We start from the raw sequence: 23,010 nt of genomic DNA on the forward strand, positions 1-23,010 counted from the left end.
AAAAGTCTGACAGCAGCAGGGAAGAAGCTGTTCTTGAGTCGGTTGGTACGTGACCTCAGAAGGAAGAAGGTGGAAGAGAGAATGTCCGGGGTGCATGAGGTCCTTAATTATGCTGGCTGCTTTGCTGAGGCAGTAGGAAGTGTAGACAGAGTCAATGGATGGGAGGCTGATTTGCGTGATGGATTGGGCTACATTCACGACCTTTTGTAGTTCCTTGCGGCCTTGGGCAGAGCAGGAGCCATACCAAGCTGTGATACAACCAGAAAGAATGCTGTAAAAGTTGGTGAGAGTCATAGCTGACATGCCAAATTTCCTTAGTCTTCTGAGAAAGTAGAGGCGTTGGTGGGCTTTCTTAACTATAGTGTCGGCATGGGGAGACCAGGACAGGTTGTTGGTGATCTGGACACGTAAAAACTTGAAGCTCTCGACCCTTTCTACTTCGTCCCCATTGATGTAGACAGGGGCATGTTCTCCTTTACGCTTCCTGAAGTCAATGACAATCTCCTTCTTTTGTTGACATTGAGGGAGAGATTATTGTTGCCTCATCAGTTCACCAGATTCTCTATCTCATTCTTGTACTCTGTCTCATCATTGTTTGAGATCTGATCTACTACGGTGGTGTCGTCAGCAAACTTGAAAATCGAATTGGAGGGGATCATACCTAGGCTAGGAAGACTAAATTTATACTCCTCTTCACTAACCTGAGAATTCCAAAGGAAGATGCATTTGTATGACTATCAAGTGAGGACAAGGCCAGGCTTGACTATAACATTTCTATATTAATATATTGGGATAACTCAAGTAGAGTCCAAAATGGATGTGAGATGGTCCACTTTGCCTGCCTGGTACTGCTGTTGTTTTATAAGTGGCATTTTATGGCATATGCTTCATTTCCATTCTGAGGGGGGTAAGGCCTCATGCAAACTCCCACCTTCTGCCTCTTTTCTATGACTGCAGGTTTTTGGCTGTTGCTTGGTGCTCCTGCTCATCCCATGCTTCCAGCCACAATAACATTCCAATCATTGAAGCCAAAAAGCCAACTTGAAGTTTGCCAGAAGCCCCTGGTTAAAATTCCAATGTAGGTTAAGCCAGACAATATTTTGGAAAGTTTAACACCCAGGATCCCTTTAAAAAAACATTGTAAATAGACCCACCCACCTGTGATTTTTGGGTATCTTATCGAACTGATTGGTAGCATACTAAAGTTGTTGAAAGTTGTATCTGAATTTATAAACAGCTTAGAACTCTCATTGCATATATTGAATTGGCACCTACAAATTTCAGGTGGCAACGTTAGACATCTGGGAGAGTGCCTGACTCAAAATGACAGTTTCTGCATGGAACAGACAAACATGATTGCAACTCTACTTTCAGGATCCTAGTGCTTGTATTATTGTCTTTAAACAGGCTGGCATCTATTAAAAAATATCCCTTGCTATCCTCACAAATAAAGAATGACCATTTGGGTAAGATACTCGAGGGGTATGACATCTATTGAATGAACTCTAGTTTTAATGGGTAGCTTTTTGTAATTTGTTTCTTTTTTATTTAACAACTATTGGCTACCTCCCCTCAGTACTAGATTCTTCCATAGAAGATAAGGGAACCAAATTTCTTCGCTTTTGTGCCTGAGGTACATTTATTTTCCAGATGTAAAACAGAAGAAAAATATCAGTTACCTGTGACTCTGAATCTCAAGGATGGAGTAGTGTGCTTGTGTTTCCTGCCTCATGTCTCTCCTTAACATAATTTGTACCTTAGAGATAATCAAGGGCTTGATTGGAAGATCTGAGGTAGGTCATGAAACAAAGTTTGGAGCATAAACAGGGCCAGCATAATGAACGCCAGAGGCAGAAAGTCAGTGGCAATTACTGCTGAGCACAATTAACTTTCCAGCCCTACACTGACCCAAGCCTCTGTCCAGGAAAAGGACTCTTTGTCAGACCTATGTATATGACCTGAATCTGGATTTACAATGAGGCTCAGAGCAGATCATATTCAGTGCACTAGAGTTCTCTGTCTGATGTTTACCAGGGGACCTTTGAAAGAAAATAGGCTCAATAAATGTGTTAGACCTACGGGGTTGTCTGTGAGCTGTGGGATGCAGCTGACTTTTTTTGTTACTGTCCATGTTCCCATTTGGAAGGAGATATATTTCAGATCTGTTGTACATTGAAATATACTTTTATCTGCAAATATCCAGTCCCATATGTTCATCCTCCTCCTTGCATCCTTGCTGTGTTGAAACCAAGAGTCATTGCACTAATTAATTAGAGTGCATTTTAATTGATAGATGGAAAACTGATGATGGAGGTTAGCCGTCCTTTTTATACACTAATTAGATTTCCTTTACATTATTTGGTATTAATTTCTATTGACTGCGCTGTAAGATGGGTGAGCCTGCTACCACTCACTTTTCCAACTTTTGATACAAATGAAAATTTGCCTCATTCTCTATCAGGATTTCAAAACAATGGAATACTTTCTTAAATCTTTTTCATACAGTAAACAAGCCTTCAAAACCCAAGTTTGGCATCGTCCACTTTTTGATTTACCTCATTTTAATCTTCTTTAAACTTTACTATGGGCCCTTCGCTGTGAGTCTTGACCCTACCACTTGGGTCACTCAAATAAAATCAGCTGAATGTGGCAGTGACGAGACTGCAACTGGCCATGCAAGTTTCCCCCATAAAGTTAATTAGAGTTTGCCAGACAATGCTAGTTAGACAATCAAGATTTACAATCTCCAAGGAGATCAATAATGTGAAAGAAACAAACTCTCGAAAGGACCACAATGAAAGAAATAGATGGGCAAGATTTCACTTTTCAGATCTTTATTGTTCCAATCCTTTGTTGTTTTCTGGAAGGACGAGTTATTTCATGAGCTGGCAGGAGTTTGTTCACTTCCCTGTTTTCATTCTCTTGTTTAACATTCATCCTTTTGTTTTCTGATGGCGCAGTGTTTCTGACTTGTACACTCCAACCACCGAGTTGATCCGCCTTGTACGTTTCTATGCTACTCCATGGGAACAGAAGAAAGAAAACCTGGAGTTGTTTTATGCAGATCGTGAGAGGTACGGATGCTTGTTTTCCTCATAATGGAAAATGCACCTGGTCGATAGCTCCTTTGGTGGACTGGTGGGTAAAGATATCACCCCTGTTTGACACTGTGCAAGACAAACTTAAAGAGAGTAAATGCAAAACTGTAACATGCTGAAAATATACAAGACAGTTGGTTAACAACTCTGAACCATGTGGTTTAAAGATGGCCTGGAGACAAAGTTGCAGGCCTCACACTGCCAGTTCAAAGGCAGCAGAGCAGGAACCTCATCTGTCTGAAGTTTCACAAATAAGGCCACTGCCCACTACAGACTACCAGCTGAATAGCACCATGCTATTCTAAAATGTGGTCCAAAAGACAATACTGTTTTTCATGTCTGCTCCCAGTGGTGCAGGTGGTTGCTACATACTAAAAGATTTCTTTTTAACATTTCAGGAAAAAGCATCAGCTGAGTATAGCTGTGAGGCGACTACAGCTACTTGATGGTCACGTAAGTTTCCTCCATAAAGGTTTTTCCCAGTTGAGGGCGAGTTTGCCAGATAATGCTAATTAGCCAAGCAAAGCTGTTACAATCCAAGTCAAGACCAGTAACATGAAAAAAGCAAACTTCCAAACAGCTGTTTTGCTGTTTTGAATGTTTTCCCATGGGGTTTGCTGAGTAGGACTTGATTGGGTTGATTGAAAATAATATCAAGTGACTGGGTGGAGCTAGGTTTACACAGAGAATTCAAACTCAGTTGCTGTATGGAAGTACAGAGAGGGGAAAGAAGTCTCGAGACTGAGATCTGACAGAGAATATTTCTGAAGTTTTGTTGCTTGAGGATATATCTTTCTGAGAGTCTGCTATACGAGAGTCTAAAGGCAGGCGTATATCTGGATTTTTGTCCAGAGATGTTAAAAGGCTGAAAATCCAGCATCCATGAAAGCATATCTACTTTTGGTGCTAACTGATTCTGAAGAAGGGATTTATGTCTGTGGGGATACTGCTAAATTGGAACAATAAAGATGGATAACTATTAAGAATTATATTTTATCACGTTTAAGTGTTTTAATTGGTAAAAGTTAGGCTAATTATTTCTGTTATATCCTAACTATGTTCTTCAATAAAGGTTGTTTTGATAAAAGCTTCCTAGTGGGTCAATTGAATCATATGTGGAGCGACGGACCTTACGCTCATCCTAAACCCAAAATCAAAAGTAAAAGTTGGGGTCTAGGTTAATTTCATAACATACCTTGGAGTTTCTGATCTGGCCCCTAACACTCAGCCCAATCATCTTTGACCATGTGTGTGAGGACACTTTTGTTGATCAACCAGGTATAATTTATATGACTGTTAAGATTACATATTTACATAAGTAATATCCTTTGTATCTCAATGCTTTTATATGCCAAGTTTCATTATCTGGTAGAGAAAGACATTCTATTCTCTCACAAGCACTTTATTCACAGACAGTACTCAATGTCTCGTCCTTTTGATGTGAGCAAGCACTTTATCACTTGACATAAACTCCCAAAACCCCTCTACCTTGGTATCTTTTTATACTGTGCTCTACTATGTCTTCTCACTTTGTCTTCGACAAAGAAGGGTGTCTATAAAGTCAAATGTAAGTAAACATGGTTAAATGTTGGTTCCTTTTAATCAGCTTCTAAGAATTTGTATTCTTGTTCATAACCTAATAATACACCATGTAAAATATTTTTCCTCATGTCGCCATTAATTATTTCGTTAGTTATAATGCAGACCCTTGATGAGCTGAGCTAAATATCACTAAGGCCAAAATTTCTCAGAGGTTCTGCCAGTTTCACTGACTAACCTTGGAAACACACAATCCATGTGGAGACTGATAACTTTTAGAAAAATATTCAAATTTCCAGTGGCTGACTGGAAGGATCACACAGTAAGGTTTCAAGTTTTAAGACTTTTACTGTAAAAAAAGTTGAAGGTAACATTGTCTAATTACTATTCTGAAGGCATTATATACTCTAAACTACAGAAAAGGTCTCCCATTGACTCTCATGGTAAGGGTTATCTTGGGTCCCTCCCTTTAGCCAAAGCTCAGTGAATCTTCCAACCTCCTTCAAATCATCATTAACTTGTTTTCTTCAATCTGAACACAAGCTCCCACCCACATTCAACATGGCGAAGAGTAGGGAGGCTGCTTCTATTCGTTTGCTTGCTTCCTCTCTCAGATTCTTGCAGACTGACTGTGTCTGCGAGGCTCAGGATATCTTTGGAAAATCTACAACCCAATCCTATAATGGCTTTCTATTGACTTTTCTCTTCCTGAAGCCAATCCCCAATGCAATGTGAATCGCCTGAGCCTTGTATCTAGGGAGAAATGCTAATCGGCTATCCTTTGGACCCGCAACATCATTCTATCTTGAAATTAAATGGATAGGTTCAAGTATAACTGTTTGGAAAAACCTGACATTCCTAACACTTTCCTGTAAGACTTCAAGACTAACTGACTACCCAGAGTCATCACAGATACCTTGGCCATTGTCCACAAATGAGCAGCTTCTTCCCAGTAAATTAATCTGGGCTTCACTGTCCCCATAGCAACCAAGCCACCTAGAGAGGTCATATAACGCCATGGCTCCATTTTATCTTAAGGTAAACAGACAGTCCCAAAACATTACAAATTTGGTAACTAAGGGAGAACATCTGTTCACTCCCTACAAGGCCATGTTGTTGGAAGCACAGAGATAGGGATAATACATGCAAGAGGTCCACTCCAGCAGCTTGGTTGGAGCACAATACATCTCTGGGACTCAATATCCCCAAGTGAAGTGAAGCATAACCAGCCTTCAAGTGGATGAATGTGAGCCACACCAAATTGAACCTAAAGCCCTAAAGGAAAGTAAGGTACTTTTTCAAAATAATTTGCCAGATGGGCCCAATGTTGGGCTGATTTCAGGATATGAGGTGAAGGCTTGAACAGAATCACAGAATACTACAATGCAGAAGAGGCCCTTCTGCCCATCGAGTCTACACTGGTGCATGAAATGCCCTGACCTGCCCACCTAATCCCACTTGCCAGCACTTGGCCCATAGCCTTGAACAGAAATAGGCTTACTGTTGGAATTCATGGAATGGTCCAGTTTCTTCATTAGAGACAGAAAAAGATCTTTGTTTTTTTATTGTCTGTATTTGAGCTCGGGCCAAGCAATGAAAGAACAGTAATTTAACAACGGCTACTGTGGGTTAGATACTCATACTGTGAGCTTACCATTTAGAATAACATGAACCATGTGTGCCCCTTGAATGGTTCCATTGCCCTTCATTATTGTTGTGCCCATTTTCCATGAGAAAACAAAAGAATCATGCGTCCTCCTGGGGAGCTAGACACCCTGACACAGTAATAATTATTATGTTCTTCCAGTACTTTTTGGTAATCTCTCAATTTTCTCTTTTATTAAGGCCAGATGGATTGCTCGGGAACGCCAAATTTTGAACTGGGAGAAGTTGTTTGGAAAGTTGATGGTATGTGATTTTTGTAATTTTGTGTCGTACACTCAAGACAGTGAAAGGCCTGACCTTAATCTGGGTCTGGGGTGAAATTTAGATGTTCCATTCATCCATCCAAACTGGAATCCATTATTTCAAGCAATCCAGTATCTGAGCCAGTTTGGTTCACATTGCTCCAAAGTGCAAATGATGAAACTAAACTGTACAGTCTGATAGTATTTAAAGCCAATAAACATGTAGTAACATTATGCACTTTTCAAGACTGAACAAGCCTTTCCTTTTGATCCTGTGGCAATCTATCTCCTCTCTGCAGACCGCAAAGACCCATGGACGGCGGTGGAAGTTTCGGGTAGAATATCTGAAGAAGAAAGACACATTAAGGTAGGCCGAAGCAATCTGACCATTTAACAATCATTACAGGCCACAGTACTATGGTGTCTTAAAAATTAAGATGTTTTCTTGTTGCTGTTACAGCCTAGAATCACAGCGGTTCACAGGGAGTCCAGCTCCGGCTGAGACGCAGGATGGAAAGATTGACTCAGGGCTGCATGTTGTATCTAAAGAGGCAGTAAGTGAAATTATTTAATGATAAAACTGAGCTAATTATCATTGACCTTCCTTGTCTAACTGTAAATATCCCATTTCAGCCTTCGTCAGTGTACGAGTTGCAAAACCAATGAGTTTTTCTGACCTGTCCTCCATTAAATGAGAGTACCACCCCCACATCAAGGCATCACAATGAGTTCCCTGTCTTGATCAAAATGATGTGGAGATGCCGGCGTTGGACTGGGGTAAACACAGTAAGAAGTTTAACAACACCAGGTTAAAGTCCAACAGGTTTATTTGGTAGCAAAAGCCACACAAGCTTTTGGAGCTGCAAGCCCCTTCGGGGGCTTGTGTGGCTTTTGCAGCTCCGAAAGCTTGTGTGGCTTTTGCTACCAAATAAACCTGTTGGACTTTAACCTGGTGTTGTTAAACTTCTTACTGTTGATCAAAATGAACCAGCAGATTAACTGATTGCAACAACATTTTCACATCCTTGTAAGCTTTCTTTTGTGCTGACTCCCACTTCCATTTGGTTTCTTTGAGAAGTAATATAGAGTGGTGATAACACAGTTGAAATATCTAGCAAAAGCTTTCCATAATAGTTCACCAGACCCAAAAATGATCTGAGCTCTGACACATTCCTTGGATCTGGAGCTTCCTTAATAGCTCAAACTTTCCCTTCCACAGGAGATGAGCCTTGTGCCGTGATCATATGATCTAGATACTCCACACTTTGTGCCTGAGAAATGCATTTGCTCCATTTTAGATGCAGTCTCGCCTCTGAAAACCTTTTAAGCACCTGATCCAGATTGCTGAGGTGCTGCTTCTCAGTTTTCCCCGTAATCAAAATGTCATTCTGCGAGATGAGGAGTGATTTCGAACAGGTTATCTATCCATCATTGTTTGAAAGATTGACCGACTGGAAGATACCCAAAAATCAAATGATTGAACAGACTTTTATGCATGTTAATTGTACCGTACTGCTTAGAGTCCACCTCTAGCAAGAGTTGTTAATAAGCATGGCTTGCATCAAGTTTTGAGAATAACTTGTCTCCAGCAACAGATAAGCATCTAATTTGGAAATTGGATTAATGATGAGTTTATAATCTTCACACATGCACACTGTACCATCATTTTTAAGGACAGGAACAATTGGTGCTGTCTAATGAGAAAATTGAATAGGCTCAATGATCCCAAGCCTTTGTAATCTTTCGAATTCTTCCTCAACTTTGTTTTCATAACTTAGGGCAATGTTCTGGGCTTGAAAAAGCAAGGAGTAGCCCAGGACCTATGAGTAACTTTGCTGTAGTACCCAGTTCACCCATGAAGACTTCAGGATACTTCTTAACCACATTCCCAGTTACCCTTGAGTGCTTGATATCACCCCACTTCAATTAAATTTTGCTGAGCCAGTTATGCCCTAGCAAACTAGGCCTCTACCCTATTGCCACAAGGAGGCATTCCCTTGCTTCTTGTCTTGTATACAATACGCACTTCCAAAGCCCCGAGTAACAGAATGGACTCGCCAGTGTATATCCAAAGTTTGATCTCTGCCGGCGTAAGGGCTGGTGCTTCGTTAGAGTCCCAAGTCAACTTGTAGGTTTCTTCACAAGTTACAGATGTGGAGGCTCCTGTGTCCACCTCCATCTTGATTTCCTTTCCATTGACCACCACTGTAATACAAAAAGGCTCTGCTCGCGCCTCATTTACATTGAACATATTATAAGCTTGCTCCTCTGCCTGCTCTGAGCTGTCTCTGTGATGTGTAACTGATTGAGGCTTCTTCAAATTTACATTTTCTTGCTCAGCCTTTGCCTTTCTTTTCACACTCCTGCATTTCTTTACTAAATTACCCTTCTTGTTGCACCGGCGACAAACAGCATCCATAAATTTGCAAATATTCGCAAAATGTGGCTCACAAGATCTAAAACACGCCACAGCTTTCATCTTCTTGTTTGCAACCTCTTTCTTCCCTTGATGCAGCAACCCCACCTGGGCACCAACATTAGCTTTAAGGATATCTTTAGCATTATTGGCAGCCATTTCCATGCTCTGCAAAATTTTTAGAACCTTCTCAACAGTCAGTTGGCTTCACCCAACAACCAACGCTGAATGCTGTCCTCTTCAATGTCACAGACTAATCTATCTCTGAGCATATCTTCCAATACTGCTCCAAACCTGTATTGTTCTGAGAGCTGGTGCAGTTCTACACAAAGTTAGCTACCGATTGACCTGCCTTCTGAAAATGACTATGAAACTTGTATCTTTGGACAGTTACCGAAGGCTTTGGACTGTGGTGATTTTGCACAAGTGCAACTAAATCTGCAAATCAAATGTCCCTTGGCTTCTGAGGTGCAGCCGGATTCCTCATCAACTTGTAGGTTTTTGCCCCCACACACACTCAGGAGAATTGAGCATCTAGTCCTTGCTTCTCTCATCAAACCCACTGATGGCCCTGAACATATCCAGGATACTCAACCACTGCTCACAATGCAAACTAGTATTCACTGTGCACAATCCCGTGTTGCCACGGTGAATGTCAAAAAACTTTGTTTTTTTCTCTTCACCGTTTCTTCCTCGTCACCAAAAGATATGGTAACTTGAACCTACAATAAAGGTAGTTGAATGCATTGTCAAGAGAACAATCTTCTTTCTATAATGAAGTTTACTAATGGCAATAACGTAGCAAGTAGTAAGAACTACAAAAACAGGAGCAACTAGCAACATGCCTTGCTTGCAGAACAATCTCTTGCAGACAAGGCCTGCCAAAACCTGTGCTGCCAAAGACATCGCACACGCATGCGCAAATCCACTAAAAGACATTAGTAGTACATTTACATAGACAGATGCTACTACCACACTCGGCAACAGGATAGAAACCAGATTCAATTGTTGGTCTGTCTTCTGTTATCCAATTCCAACCAGAACAGCAACTGGGGAACTAAAATTGGCCTGAGCTACTCCTTGGATGTAAAGGCGATAATTAGCCAAGATGTTCATCATTGACGTCAATCAGCTTCCTTAAATCTACTGGAAAAGTTTATACAATTGTTGGAAGAGTTTTCTAATTCTTTCATCAGGTTCACTAATGTCCTTTAGGGAATGAAATCCTCTGTCCTTACCTGGTCTGGCCTACATGTGACTCCAGAGCCACGGAAATGTGGTTGACTCTTAACTACCCTCTGAAATGGCCTAGCAAGCCACTCAGTTCAAGGGCGACTAGGCATGATGGCCAGCCAGCGTCACCTATGTCCCATGAATGAATAAAAAAAATGAGAACCACTGACAAGGCCAGCATTTTTTGACTATCCCTAATTGTCCTTGTAAAGGTGATAGTGAGCTGCCTCTTTAACGACTGCAGCATATCTGGTGTAAATATGCCCACAGTGCTGTTAGGAAGGTAGCTCCAGTTTTTTGACTCAGCAACAGTGAAATATCCTTGGATATGTGTTGTTCTAATGGATGGGCGGACCCACCAGAGGTTGCGGCACAGTAGTATACAGTCAGGAGGGAATTGCCCTGAGAGTCCTCAACATAGACTCTGGACCCCATCAAGCTTCATAGCATTAGATCAAACATTGGCAAGGAAACTCCTGCTGATTATCATGTGCTGCACCTCCCACTTCGGCCACCCTCAGCTGATGAGTTAGTACTCCTCCAGATTGAACATCAGATAAAGGAACCGCTGAGATGGCAAGAATGTACTTTAGGTGGGGAACGTCCATGTTCATCACCAAAAGTGACTCAATAGCATCACTAAAGACTAAGCAGCTGATGTAACTGCTAAACTGAGTCTGTGGCAGGTGGTGAGGGAACCAACAAGTGGGAAAAATATACTTTACCTCATCGTCACCAATCTGCCTGCCACAGATGCATCTGACCATGACAGTATCAGTAGGAGTAACCACTGCACAAGCCTTGTGGAGTCAAAGTCCCCTCTTCACATTGAGGATACCTTCTATTGTGGTGTTTGACCCTACCATCATGTTTAACGGGATAGCTTTCAAACAAATCTAGTAACTCAACATTGGGCAACCATGAGGTGTTGTGGGCCACCAGTTGCAGCACAATTGTACTCAACCAGAATCTGCAATTTCATGGCCCAGCATATCCCCTACTCTATCATTACCACTAAGCTAGGGGATCAACCCTGGTTCAACAAAGAATGCAGGAGGCATGCCAGGAGTCAAACCTAAAACAAGGTGTCAACCTGGTGAAGCTACAACACAGGACTACTTACATAACAAATTGCATTAGCAGAAAGCGATAGACAGAGCTAAGCAATTGCACAACCAACAGATCAGATCTAAACTCTGTGATACTGCCAATTCCAGTCTTGAATGGGGGTGGACAATTAAACAACTCACTAAAAGCAGGCTGCACAAATGTCTCCATTCTTATTGCTGGGAGAGCCATGCACATCAGTGCAAAAGATAAGGCTGAAACATTTGCAACAATCTTCAGCCAGAAGTGCTGGGTGGATGATCCATTTTGGCCTCTGGAGGTCCCCAGCATCAAACATGCCAGTCCTCTGCCAATTCAATTCACTCCACATGATATCAAGAAATAGCTGAAGATAGTGGATGCTGCAACTCTTCTAATTTTTGCACGTTTCCAAATGTTAGTAAGGAGGACTTTGCAGGCTTTACTGGGCAAGCTGTGCCATTGTTGTTCCCAGTACCTAGATTAATGTCAGGTGGTCCATCTGGTTTTATTTTTGTTTTCAAGTGTATTTTGTAGTGGTTTGGTACAACTGAGTGGCTTGTTATGTATTTCAGAGGGCAGTTAAGAATCAATCATATTGCTTTTGTTCTAGAGTCGTAAGTAGGGCAGACCAGGTAAGGACAGCAGATTGACCTACCTGAAGGATATTAGTGAACCAGATGGGTTTTTATGACTATCTGGTAGTTTCTAGGTCTCAGATCCTCCGGTCTTGGGATAGCTGGAGACAGGACGTACTCCCAAGATGTATAACAGGACCCCTTGGAAGTCCTTTAACACTCTCTCTGAGGCAATTGTCCAGGAAGTTTGAACTTCCAATGAACAATTCCACTGTTCCCTGGGACTCTTCGAAAAAGTCTCCAACTTTGAGTTAGAGTCGAAGACTTTGGATTGTTCTGACTTAATTACTTGAAATGTTGGACCAGAAAATTTTTAACTCCTCAGTAACTGCAGATCTGGCTCTCCAAACACTCGCACCGACCCATCAACCCACCTGACTTAACCCCTACCACCTGGCCTCCCTGCCCCCATTACCCCTGACCCCACCTGATTATCCCTCACCACACAATAAATCCTCCACTCGGCATGAGAAGTTCCAACATTGACCAGAAGATTTGGGCCATGGCCACCCTTATAGGGACTAGCTTTTAATTCCAGATTTTTTATTACGCAGTTGAATTTAATTTTACCAGCTGCCGTAGTGGGATTTGAACATCTGATCCCAGAGCATTAGTCAGGGCTTCCGATGCCAAGTCTAAAAACGATTTCTTTGGATCCCTGATCAGAATTGGTTGTGACATTAGTTTCACAGTCAAGCCTTGACAGCACTCATCATCTTGGTTCATGCATCAGATATGGTAGTTTGACAAAATAAGAGAGGAATGATGAAAATTGAATAAAAACTATTAAACTAACATAAATAAAACATGGAATAAAGTCAAAGTTTCAAGACCAACAAGAGATACAATTTTCAGCTGACTCAAAAGGCTGACATCATGAGTTTGGTATATGTGAGGCATCCAGTCATCTTTTCTGTCACAGACATCTAGACAAAAAAACTTCCTCTGCATGGAATATATGACAGATTTTGTGATGTATAATGAATAAGCAGTTTGGCATTGTCCCCTTGAAGGAATCTCGACAGAGCCTGATTAGCAGTGAGGATCAAGAGACTGATACAGAGGAAAGAAATGAAGAGGAGGAGAAGGAAGATAGTGACTTGGAGGAAGCTGAGGTGCCGACAGAGAAAGTAAGTAATTTTCAGAACCCAAAGAACTTGTACAGTCTCTTGATGTACTGAATAAAAAGAATAAAAAACTTAGATTAATATAGCTTCTTTCACAACTTCATGATGTCTGAAATGTTGCACAATCAATGACGGAAAATCTCTGTTGTAGTGCAAGAATGCAGAACAGCCAATTTGCAAGTTCCCACAATACAATAAATAACCAGTTTGCATGTTTTAGTAATGTTGGTTGAGGGACTACTATTGACTAAAGCACCACTCTTGCAGCTGTATGCCCTTAGAGAACAATAAGACCTTGGCTTAAAGCCCCATTCAAAGGAAAGCACCTTCATCACTACAGCACTCAATTGGTACTTTAGATTATGAACTCATGTCTCTGATTTAGAGGTGATAGAGCCAAGGCTGACATCTGAAGACAATAAACCAAAGGGATGATAAGGTGCTTGGCCTGCAATGAATTATCTGATCTCATCTGGAGTGGTAGCTGAGGTGCTGTAGTTAGGCCCAGCTTCTGTGAACCAAAGAGGGGCAGGGGAACCAACCAGTACAGGAAAGTGGACACTGAGTGACAAGAGGATTGGCTTGTCACTATCTCTGTTTACATTCAACAAGACTGCATGTATCATGTAGGCAACAAGTATGCAGGACTGGTAGGATTTCTCATCAGGAATGTTATCCCCCACCAGACCCATCTCTTTATTGATGTCAGGCCAGAAGAAGTGGGTGCAACAAATTTTGATGATCAGTAAGAAGCAACAGAGACCCAGCAGAACTGGGTCCTGTCACAAATTATAGCCTCCCATTTCAAGTATCTTGCCATCTCAGGTCCAAGGGTCTGACAATGATATGTCTTTCTGAAATAAGACAGTAACCTGTGGTCAATCTTTAAATTACATATTTGAAAATCCTGTATTTTCAAACCATGTCAACAAAATTGTACTGTTTGAGGTAGAATGCAGTACTGCTTCCATCATAGTGGTCATCTAATGTTAAATCAATATAGTTGAATCAAGTCAAAGTAAGTTCACATCATCAATACACTGATCCTAACAGTAAAGCAACACTAAAGATGTTGCACTAAAAATATGCTCATCCTGACATTGACAGTCTCATTCAACTCTGCGTGGCTTTCCTGCCTTTTACCAGCCTTACTCTTGCTTGTTTACCTTTCTCCACAGTTCCCATTGAAAGGTGAGGGTGCTCTTTTAAAGAAAGACACCATTGATGGAGAAGCGCAGACTGAAGGCCAGACAGAGGAGCAGGGAACCTGGACAGGTGACCCTCTCTGCCAAAGGTAAGAAAGTCTGTACAGAAAGAGCAATTAATTTGTTAGTGACCATGGAACTTCCACATGCATTTTAAAAACTTTTATCCATCTAAACAAAGAGGAATTTCCATAGAGCTTCACGTGTCTTTTCCTCTGCTGATTAAACATCATTAGAATTGCACAACATGTATCTCTCATCTGGCTGGTTAAAGAGAAATTTGTTTTCTTTACATGGGAAATTACCAGTATCCTGTTAAATCTACAAGAACTCTGTAAAGTTTCGCAGTGTGTAACCGTTATCCTGCTGGATAGACAGAAGCTCTGTACAGTTATGTGAAATGTTTTCTTTCCACATTATCGACTTCTGCTTTTAAGAATACTCTCCAAAATCCTTATGAAAGCTTCAAGGTTCTCTTCCTAAAGTTGTCTGTCTCTGTATTGTTATCTAATTGCTCAAGAGTCAACAGAGCTCTCAATAGTCAATAGGCTTTGAACCTGTTCCAGGCTACTAACTGGTTTTATTCAATTGCTGAACACTGAGTCGAATATAAGGATAAATGCGTTGAGGCTCGCCACTTGGAGCAGAATTTTATTTAATTAGGATGCTGATCAAAGATTCAGATGCGGAAGTTTATACACCCCACTTGTGATACTCCTGATTTCCCAGGGTTTAATTCTAATGATCAGCGATGAGGGAGTGTGTGAATTGGATCCACATCTGGTTCCCTGATTCATGTTCCATTTGAAAGCGACTCTGTAGCAGAAGTGAGGTCTTAGAATGAGAGCAAGAGGTAAATTTTAAGGAGTCTCAATTTTAATGAACATATGCACCATTTCAAAGTGTTTTATATGGTCCCTCTCATGACGGACTTTCAATTGATTGTGGAGATGACCTTCATTTCCTTTAGCCTAGTTTCTAATGTGCAAATGTTTCTTTTGATCAGATATCTCTGTATGACATTGACTAAATTTTATGGCCGCTTTGAGCACGGTCTATCCTGCTTACTCACTTATCGACAAAAAGGTCACCAGATACAGCTTATCCAGGACCCACAGCTTAAGCAGAACAAAAAAGCACAGAAACAGGTCAAAATAAGTGCAGGTAACCAAGGTAAGATTTATGTCACTATATTATAAAGAATTGCTTTCAGGGAAATTTAATGACTGTCTTTACCACCCCTGGAGCAATGATCACTGAGTCTTAATGATATACACATCCGAGTGGTTCTCAGATGATTCAGTGGGTTATATTCGGTGTAATGCACAGCCTTATGAACTAAAAGCATTCATACCAATAATATTGATGCTTTTTAACTTAAACCAACATTTAATCCCTGTGTTGGTCAGTGTTTTAGAGGAAAGATCAGCATTTGTTCAGTGGGATTGGAGGTTTCCTTTGGTCTACAATGGTATTTGGTTTATAAGAATTTACTTTAGCAACCATTTTGTGCAGCTTCTCTTTATCCGCACAAGGCTATTTGTGCCTGTAGCTCATCAAATTATGTTTCCATATATGTACTCCAGATTGAACTTGGACATCTTTGTATATTCTGTGATCACATCAACTTCTGTAATATATCTCTGTCTCTCCCAGTCCTCTGTGCACCTTGATTCCACTTTTTAATACGTCCTGGTGCCCAGCTCCTTGCTGAATTAGTTTAAACTCTCTCCCACTGCAAGCTTATTATTATCAGCTCTGTTCATGGAATGCATCCATCTTGAAGAAATCCATCTTGCCACATAACTGGTCTCAATGTCTCGAGTCTGAAGTCCTTTCACTTGCACCTTATTAATTACAGTACATTAACTTGTTATATATGAAGATTTTAGGAGGAACAAAAACAATTTTAGGAGAATGGTTCAGGGATGAGAGACTTCAGTTATATTGCTAGATTGGAGAAGCTGGGGTTGTTGTCCTTAGAGAAGGTTGAGAGGAGATTTGAAGAAGGTTCAAGAGAGGTCTAAACAGAGTGGATAAACGGTGGAAGGGCAGAGAATCCGAGGACACTGATTTCAGGAGATTGACAAAAGAATCAATGCTGATATGAGGAATTTATTTTTATGCAGCGACAGGTTAGGATCTGCAATGTTTGCCTGAGTGTGGTGGAGGCAGATTCAATCATGGCTTTTAAAAGGGAACTGAATAAGCATGAAGAAAGAAAGTTTGGAGGGCTGTGAAAAAGGAATGGGACTAATTGAGTTGCTCTTGCAGAGAGCTGGCATGGATACAATGGGCCAAATGACGACCTCCTGTGCTGTAACCATTCTGTGATTCTCTAGCTCTTAGCACTGGTAGTAGTCCACAGAATGAGACCTTTTGCGGACCTGCTTTTTAACTCCCTCCCTAACTCCTTAAACTCTTGACTGCAGGATGTCAACCTGCTTCCTTCCATAGCTCACTGGTTCTGACATAGACCTCAACTTCTGGCTCTTATTCTTTCCCTTGTTCTGCACTCTGTGATATTCCTTACCTTGGCACCAGAGGGGCAACATAGCATACTGGTCTCACATAGATGGTAGCAGGACTGCATGTATGTACCCTTGGCTGTTGAATCTTCAATTACTAACCTCTTGTGAGTGTAATGTGAAAGAAACTGTGGAAATAGCATTAACAAAATGTAAATGGAGAAAATAATATTCCACTGAATATTACATGCTGTTAGCCCAGTGCTACACTCTGATTGGGTTTATGACACTCATTTAATGCTAAGTTCCAATTTTTTATGTTAACAGATCTGCCAGTCACTGGGTCCACATCTGGAATATTAAAAACATCAGAAGCAGCCAAGAGTGATTTTGCAAAGTCAGCTGTGGAATCTGTGCTGACTGGGTAAGTGATGCCTTTCACCCACACCATTTTCCTTACTGTTCCTCTAAACTGACTCATGCAGGGACACAATTCCAGGTGATGGATCTCACACAAGTGGCTTTTTTCCAATTATGAACCTGGACAGTAAGTATTGACTGGATGTTTATCAATGGTTGGTATCACAGCTTAACCCAATCCTGTCCTCAGCTGTGGGAGACTTTTGATCTTCGGCTTTTGGGTGCAGTTCCAATTATATAATAATGTCCATTGTAGCCATTATGACAGAGTGGACTTTAGTACACAACAACATTACTTAAAGCCAGACAGTATTCACCTAAGTCAGAGGGATATTTCACTCAGACAGTCTCTGAAACCCGTTCCTGGCATTCCATTTTCAAGTATACCAAGTAACCAGCAAGTGATCAATTATTGAGTCTCAATACAAGAGGGACATCTTCTGGTTCAGTTTGGCACAAATCATCAATTAGGTGGAACCACTAACAGTTGTTTTATCTTCCAATGTTGGAATCAAAGTTCAAGGTGTCTGCTTTCACTGTAGCTCTATGGAATTTGTTACCTCTGTCTTCCGTTCCCCTTGCAACCTACTAACTTTTAAAACTCAAGTTAGGTATCACCTTATTGCTATTTCTATATCTCTCATCTTCAATCTTTGGGACATATTGCATTTAGACCTTCTCACTTTGCTTTCTCAAGAAAAACTTCCTTTGGTACAAAGCAAAAAAAATTGGAAAATCATAACAGAAATGCTGTCTGGCGGCAATTGGATACCAGAGATATAAAACCATTGTTTTCTGACTGGTGACACTGTTCATGATTTTTATTTGTACCTCAGTACTCCAGGGGCAAAATTTGAATTGCTGATGTCAGGAGGAAAGGAAGATTCCTCAATGCTGGAAGTGTTGCTTTACCGCAATCAGGAAGGAGTGATTGCTGAAGGGGAGTTCAGATTGCCACAGGTAATAATGACACATGACTGTTTTTCTACTATTTTTCATATATTTCTTGTGAATTTTTGGCCACCTCATTCTCATAGAATCCTACAGCACAGAAGAAGGCCATTCGGTCCATCGAGCCGAATGGCCTCCAACAACAATCCCAGGCCCTATTCCTGTAACCCCACATATCTATCCTGCTAATCCCCCTGACACTAAGACAATTTAACATGGCCAATCATATAACCCACATATCTTTAGACATCGAGGGATGTGGTAGATCACATTTGCCACATTCTGTGTGAGGAACTCTTCGCTACATGGACTTGGAAGGCATTCAATACCAGTTGCTCTGAAGAGCACCTCCACAATGAACTTTTTTTCCTGCGGATCCTGGGGATTTTAGCAGAGTCTCACATTTAGTGACACCCAAATGCAAAAGGGACCATACACTGTTGCTCCTTTCAATGAGGCTCACCATTTCCTGAAGTTCACATGGATGAAGCAAGCCTGGCTGCCAGAGCTGTGGAATTCACCGCAATCTCGGGTTTCCTGCAAGAGCAGGAGCTATCGACTACACATGTGGCCTTGTGAGCTCCCTGGCAGCAGCCTGTGAGTTTTATTAATAGAAAATGATTTCACTGTCTGGACATCCAGTTCATTTGTGATCACACAAAGCAGATCCAGCATGTTTGTGCTAGGTATCCGGGGAGCTCACGTGACTCTTGCATTTTGAGTTATTTGCAGGTGCCAGGGATATTTGAGGGACCTTAGCACTTGGAGGACTTGCTCCTCCATGATGAGGGATAGCCCCGGAAGGCATGGCTAATGACTTCTTTCTCAGCCACAGAGTGCATCTGCGGGGAGATACATCGCTGCACAGTCTGTCACAAGAGTCTTAATAGAGCAAACTATTGGCCTCTTAAAGCTGCATTTCCGAAGGTTGGACAGGTCAGGTGGGGTTCTGAAATACTGACCATAGAGAGTGCCATGCATCATCATCATTTGCTGTGCCCTGCACAACCTAACACTGCAAAGAGGGATGTGTTGCTACAGGGAGACTTGAGGAACTGGATGTCTCAGTCGAGGAGGACTTGAAAGGGGATAACTCTGAAAAGGTGAGGATTATGACTAGCCACTTGAGGGTGCCATTGCATTGGCATGATGTGCAGATATGCCTGTGTCAACCTCATAGCTACAAGATTCCAGGAGGAATAAGGTGAAACATGTTTTCACGATCAAAGTTCTATTCAGGCTTCAATGCAGCGGACACAACAAAACCTTTATTCTTGACATCACAGATCAGGAAAGGTCATCAATCTCACTAAGATCACAGAAGCATACAAGTCACCTGCAGCCCGATGATAGGATCACCCTCGGAAGGCCTTGGGAGCGTGGTCACTGAATGTGTTTGGCACGCCACTTGCGCACCTCCTTAAGCGACTACATATAGTGTTGTCCTTTCAATGTAGTGTCAACAAGTCAGTGCGCATGGCAGCCTTTAAGCCATTATATACATGGATGCACTCACGGCAGCAGCTGAGCAAAGCAACGCTAACTGGAAAAACATTCCATCAATGGTTAGTGTTTGACTGTCTCAAGAGGGAGCAACATCCCTCCAAACGCCAGCTCACATGGATGAATAATGCAGAACTATCATTTTGCTACTGATCTCCAATATGCCTTCAGGCACCAGGATGCAGTGATATGCAACTATTAATCATGCATTTACTCCTCACCCTCTTCAGAGTCATGCACCCAAAACTGTGATTTACATTCACGTTGTCCTCACAGAGTAGCTCAGCAGGACAAACGTATGATTATTTATAAACACTCATGACCTTGCGTTCGGCAGAAGGATGTCCTGCATTGCTTTAATATTTGGAAGAGATGTGGCCCAGTCAGGATTGATAAAGCAATCAATGACAACTTCCCCCCTTCATACATCCTGCTGTGGATTCAGGAGAACCAAATGCCAAAGCATTGCTTTCTTGGCATTGTAGTCCTCTACACTGTCCATCTCACAAAGTCCAATCCTTTTTTAAAAAAATCCTAAGTCAATGAGTGCACAGTCATGAAATTGAGTTCCGTACTCTGCCTTTACAGAAGGATTCCTGATTACAGAAGGGTAAACATTCTACCGCTCATCGTGACAAATACTTGTTAAATCTACATTTTCGACACTAAAATGAACAGAGAACCTTGAGACTTGGGGAAGGATGAATGAACAATAGTGAAGAGCATTTACAGTGAATGAACACCCATGCCGCCATTGTGCATTCAAAACGTATTAATTTTTTGTACCTACCACTACGTCTGGGTGCAGTCCTGATATCCACAGCTAAGGCGGTGGCAGCCTGCTGATAGCTATGCCCTGTTCTCTGAGATGACTTCAGTGGGGTGTCCTCTGTGCCCTGAGGCTTGGAAGGCATAGAAATTAATACACTAATTTTTCACCAACACACTGTGATCTCCAAATACGAAGCAGGAAGATTTTGGTGCCACAATGTTTCGCTGAGTTGCTCCACAGCCAGACATTGTAGCAATACTGCCATTTCTTTATGCTCCCTGTTAATTTGGTTCCATCTTGGAGGAATTTGATTTCTGTTGGAAAATTGGTTACCCTGCAGTACTTCATCTAAATGTCCATTATTCATAGGCCCAGACACTAACTGTTGCTGGCTATTTGAACTATGGAAGAATTACTTGCGCACACACACAAACATACATAGAAAATAGAAGCAGGGATAGGCCATTCGGCCCTTCGAGGCTGCTTCGTCATTGATTATGATTATGACTGATCATCAAAATCAATACCCTGATCCTGCACCCCCCTATCCCTTGATCCCTTTAGCCCCAAGAGCTATATCTAATTCCTTCTTGAAATCACGTGACATTTTGGACTCTCTTACTTTCTCTGGTAGTGAATTCCACAGATTCACCTCTCTATGGGTAAAAAGATTTCTCGAGGCACCACCTTCAATCCCATGCCCTTTAACTTTGCATAGTCGTCTGCTATTGGAGACCTTGTTGAAAGCCTTCTGAAAGTCTAAACAAACCAGATCCACTGGTTCTCCCTGGTCAACTCTACTAGTTACATCCTCAATGAATTCCAGTAGATATTTCAAGCATGATTTCCCTTTTGTAAATCTATGCTGACTTTGTCTGATTATATCACTGCTTTCCAAATGCCATGCTATGAAAACCTTGATAATGGACTCCAGCAACTTCCCTGTTACTGACGTTAGGTTCACTGGTCTACAGTTCCCTGTTTTTCTCTCCACCTCCCTTTTTGAATAGTGGGTTTACATTAGCCTACATTACACCTATTCCTGCTGTAACTTGCCATTCAAAAGATACAGCCTGCAATGATCAAACTGGTTGATTTTTCTCCTCATTAATTAAATGGTGCCAAGCCAACCATACTGCTACCTGGCTGAGATCAGTAACTCAGCAAAGACTGACAATAAAACTTAGAACATTCTAGGCAGCTTAATAAAATATATAATTATTTTAAGTTTGGATTTAAATACAGCCTTACACAATTGGGCTTTTTGGCTGCAGTACTTGTAACTGAAATCAGTTGAAAGAATTTCAACCTAGTTTTGGGTAGTTGTGGGACCATAAGATTAAACTAAGAATAATATGATTGGCAGTCTCGCTCAACAATGGATGCCATTAATGTTACATTAATACAATGGAGGGTGAACTTAAGAAATGCTCTCGTGTAGATGGAGCACCTAAATAGCAATTGTAACTTGCCGAGGCATGCTTAAAGGAGCAGCTTAGAAACAAGCCTTAAACGAAGCTTCACTTAGTTTCCAATGCAAAATTTACCTGGTCTGATGCTTCACTGAACAGTATTAAGGAATTCTTGATGCTGTTGCCAGCCGATGCTGAACTGTGAATGATTGAAGGGACAGTGTGTTCTGCATTTAACTTGTGCTAGACTTGATCTAGAATAACATCTTGGGAGAATGTAAATAAAGCTTACTGCTGCTTGTGTTGGTGCCTCAGGGCAGAAAGTGGAACAATGAGGGATGTCAGCACTGCGGAGTGAAACAAGTTGATGAGCAGCATTTAATAAATGAAATAGAATGCAATTGTACCCAGGTAGAGAGGCTGATTTCCCCTACCTTGACTTCTTCTCAGGATCTACAGATGGAACAGAAACATGTGAGCAATGTAGAAATTCAACTTTTTACTCCTAAATCTTCACGCTCATCAACTAAAACTGTGGCGGCCCTATGCATCAGCCTCCATTTGGAGGAGTTGGAGGAATTAATGTGGAAGGACCAGTCCACTGAGGCTTGGAGTCTACAGGAGCTTGTCTTGGATGCTACAGGTAAAACTAGCTATGGAATATCATTTGAAATAAATTAAAAACAGTGCAGGTGGTATGTTAAAATGGCAATTAAATACTACCAGCTCACCACCATTTGAACTCTTGGCATTAGAACCAAAGGCAGGCAAATGGGGTCTCACAAATATTTAAATGTCTAGATCTAATGATGTAATGTGGGTACGTGTAGCTTTAATTTGAAATGTAAAAAATGTTCAGGAATGGGTCAGAAGGTTATTCTCCTGATCCTACAAGAAAACCTTCGGCATCTCTGTGCCAAGCTCCCACCACCTCCAACTACAATTGTCAAGAGTTTACCGTTCTAGGGACCATATTATTTGTTTCCTCTTGGTCTTCAGTAGCTGCTAGATTTTTCATTCCTGCAGGCAATGGGTGAGAGTCAGCATTGGGATATTTAAATGAGGGAGAAGATTGCCCAGGTTCCACAACAGTGCCATCATTGGGACTTCCTCTCAGTCCAGCTCCAGTAAATTGTGTGCATTAAGGTTACAATTGAGGCCAAGATGTTAGCCTTAGCACAGGGCTCTTGCCTCTGAATCTGAAGGTTGTAGGTTCAAGCCCCCAAAGAACGTGA

General features: G+C 41.4%; 1 long non-coding RNA gene across 1 annotated transcript; it reads right to left on the reverse strand.

The window, feature by feature from the left end:
• Positions 1-541: 541 nt before the first annotated feature.
• Positions 542-22,016, reverse strand: LOC144499167 (uncharacterized). Its single transcript, XR_013498788.1, has 3 exons — positions 21,911-22,016; positions 6,784-6,888; positions 542-3,016 (listed from the first exon to the last, which is right to left on the reverse strand). It is a non-coding gene; the product is annotated as an uncharacterized LOC144499167 (long non-coding RNA).
• Between the last annotated feature and the right edge of the window lie 994 nt (positions 22,017-23,010).

This window comes from Mustelus asterias, chromosome 9 (assembly GCF_964213995.1).
Source record: "Mustelus asterias chromosome 9, sMusAst1.hap1.1, whole genome shotgun sequence".
Lineage (NCBI taxonomy): Eukaryota > Metazoa > Chordata > Chondrichthyes > Carcharhiniformes > Triakidae > Mustelus > Mustelus asterias.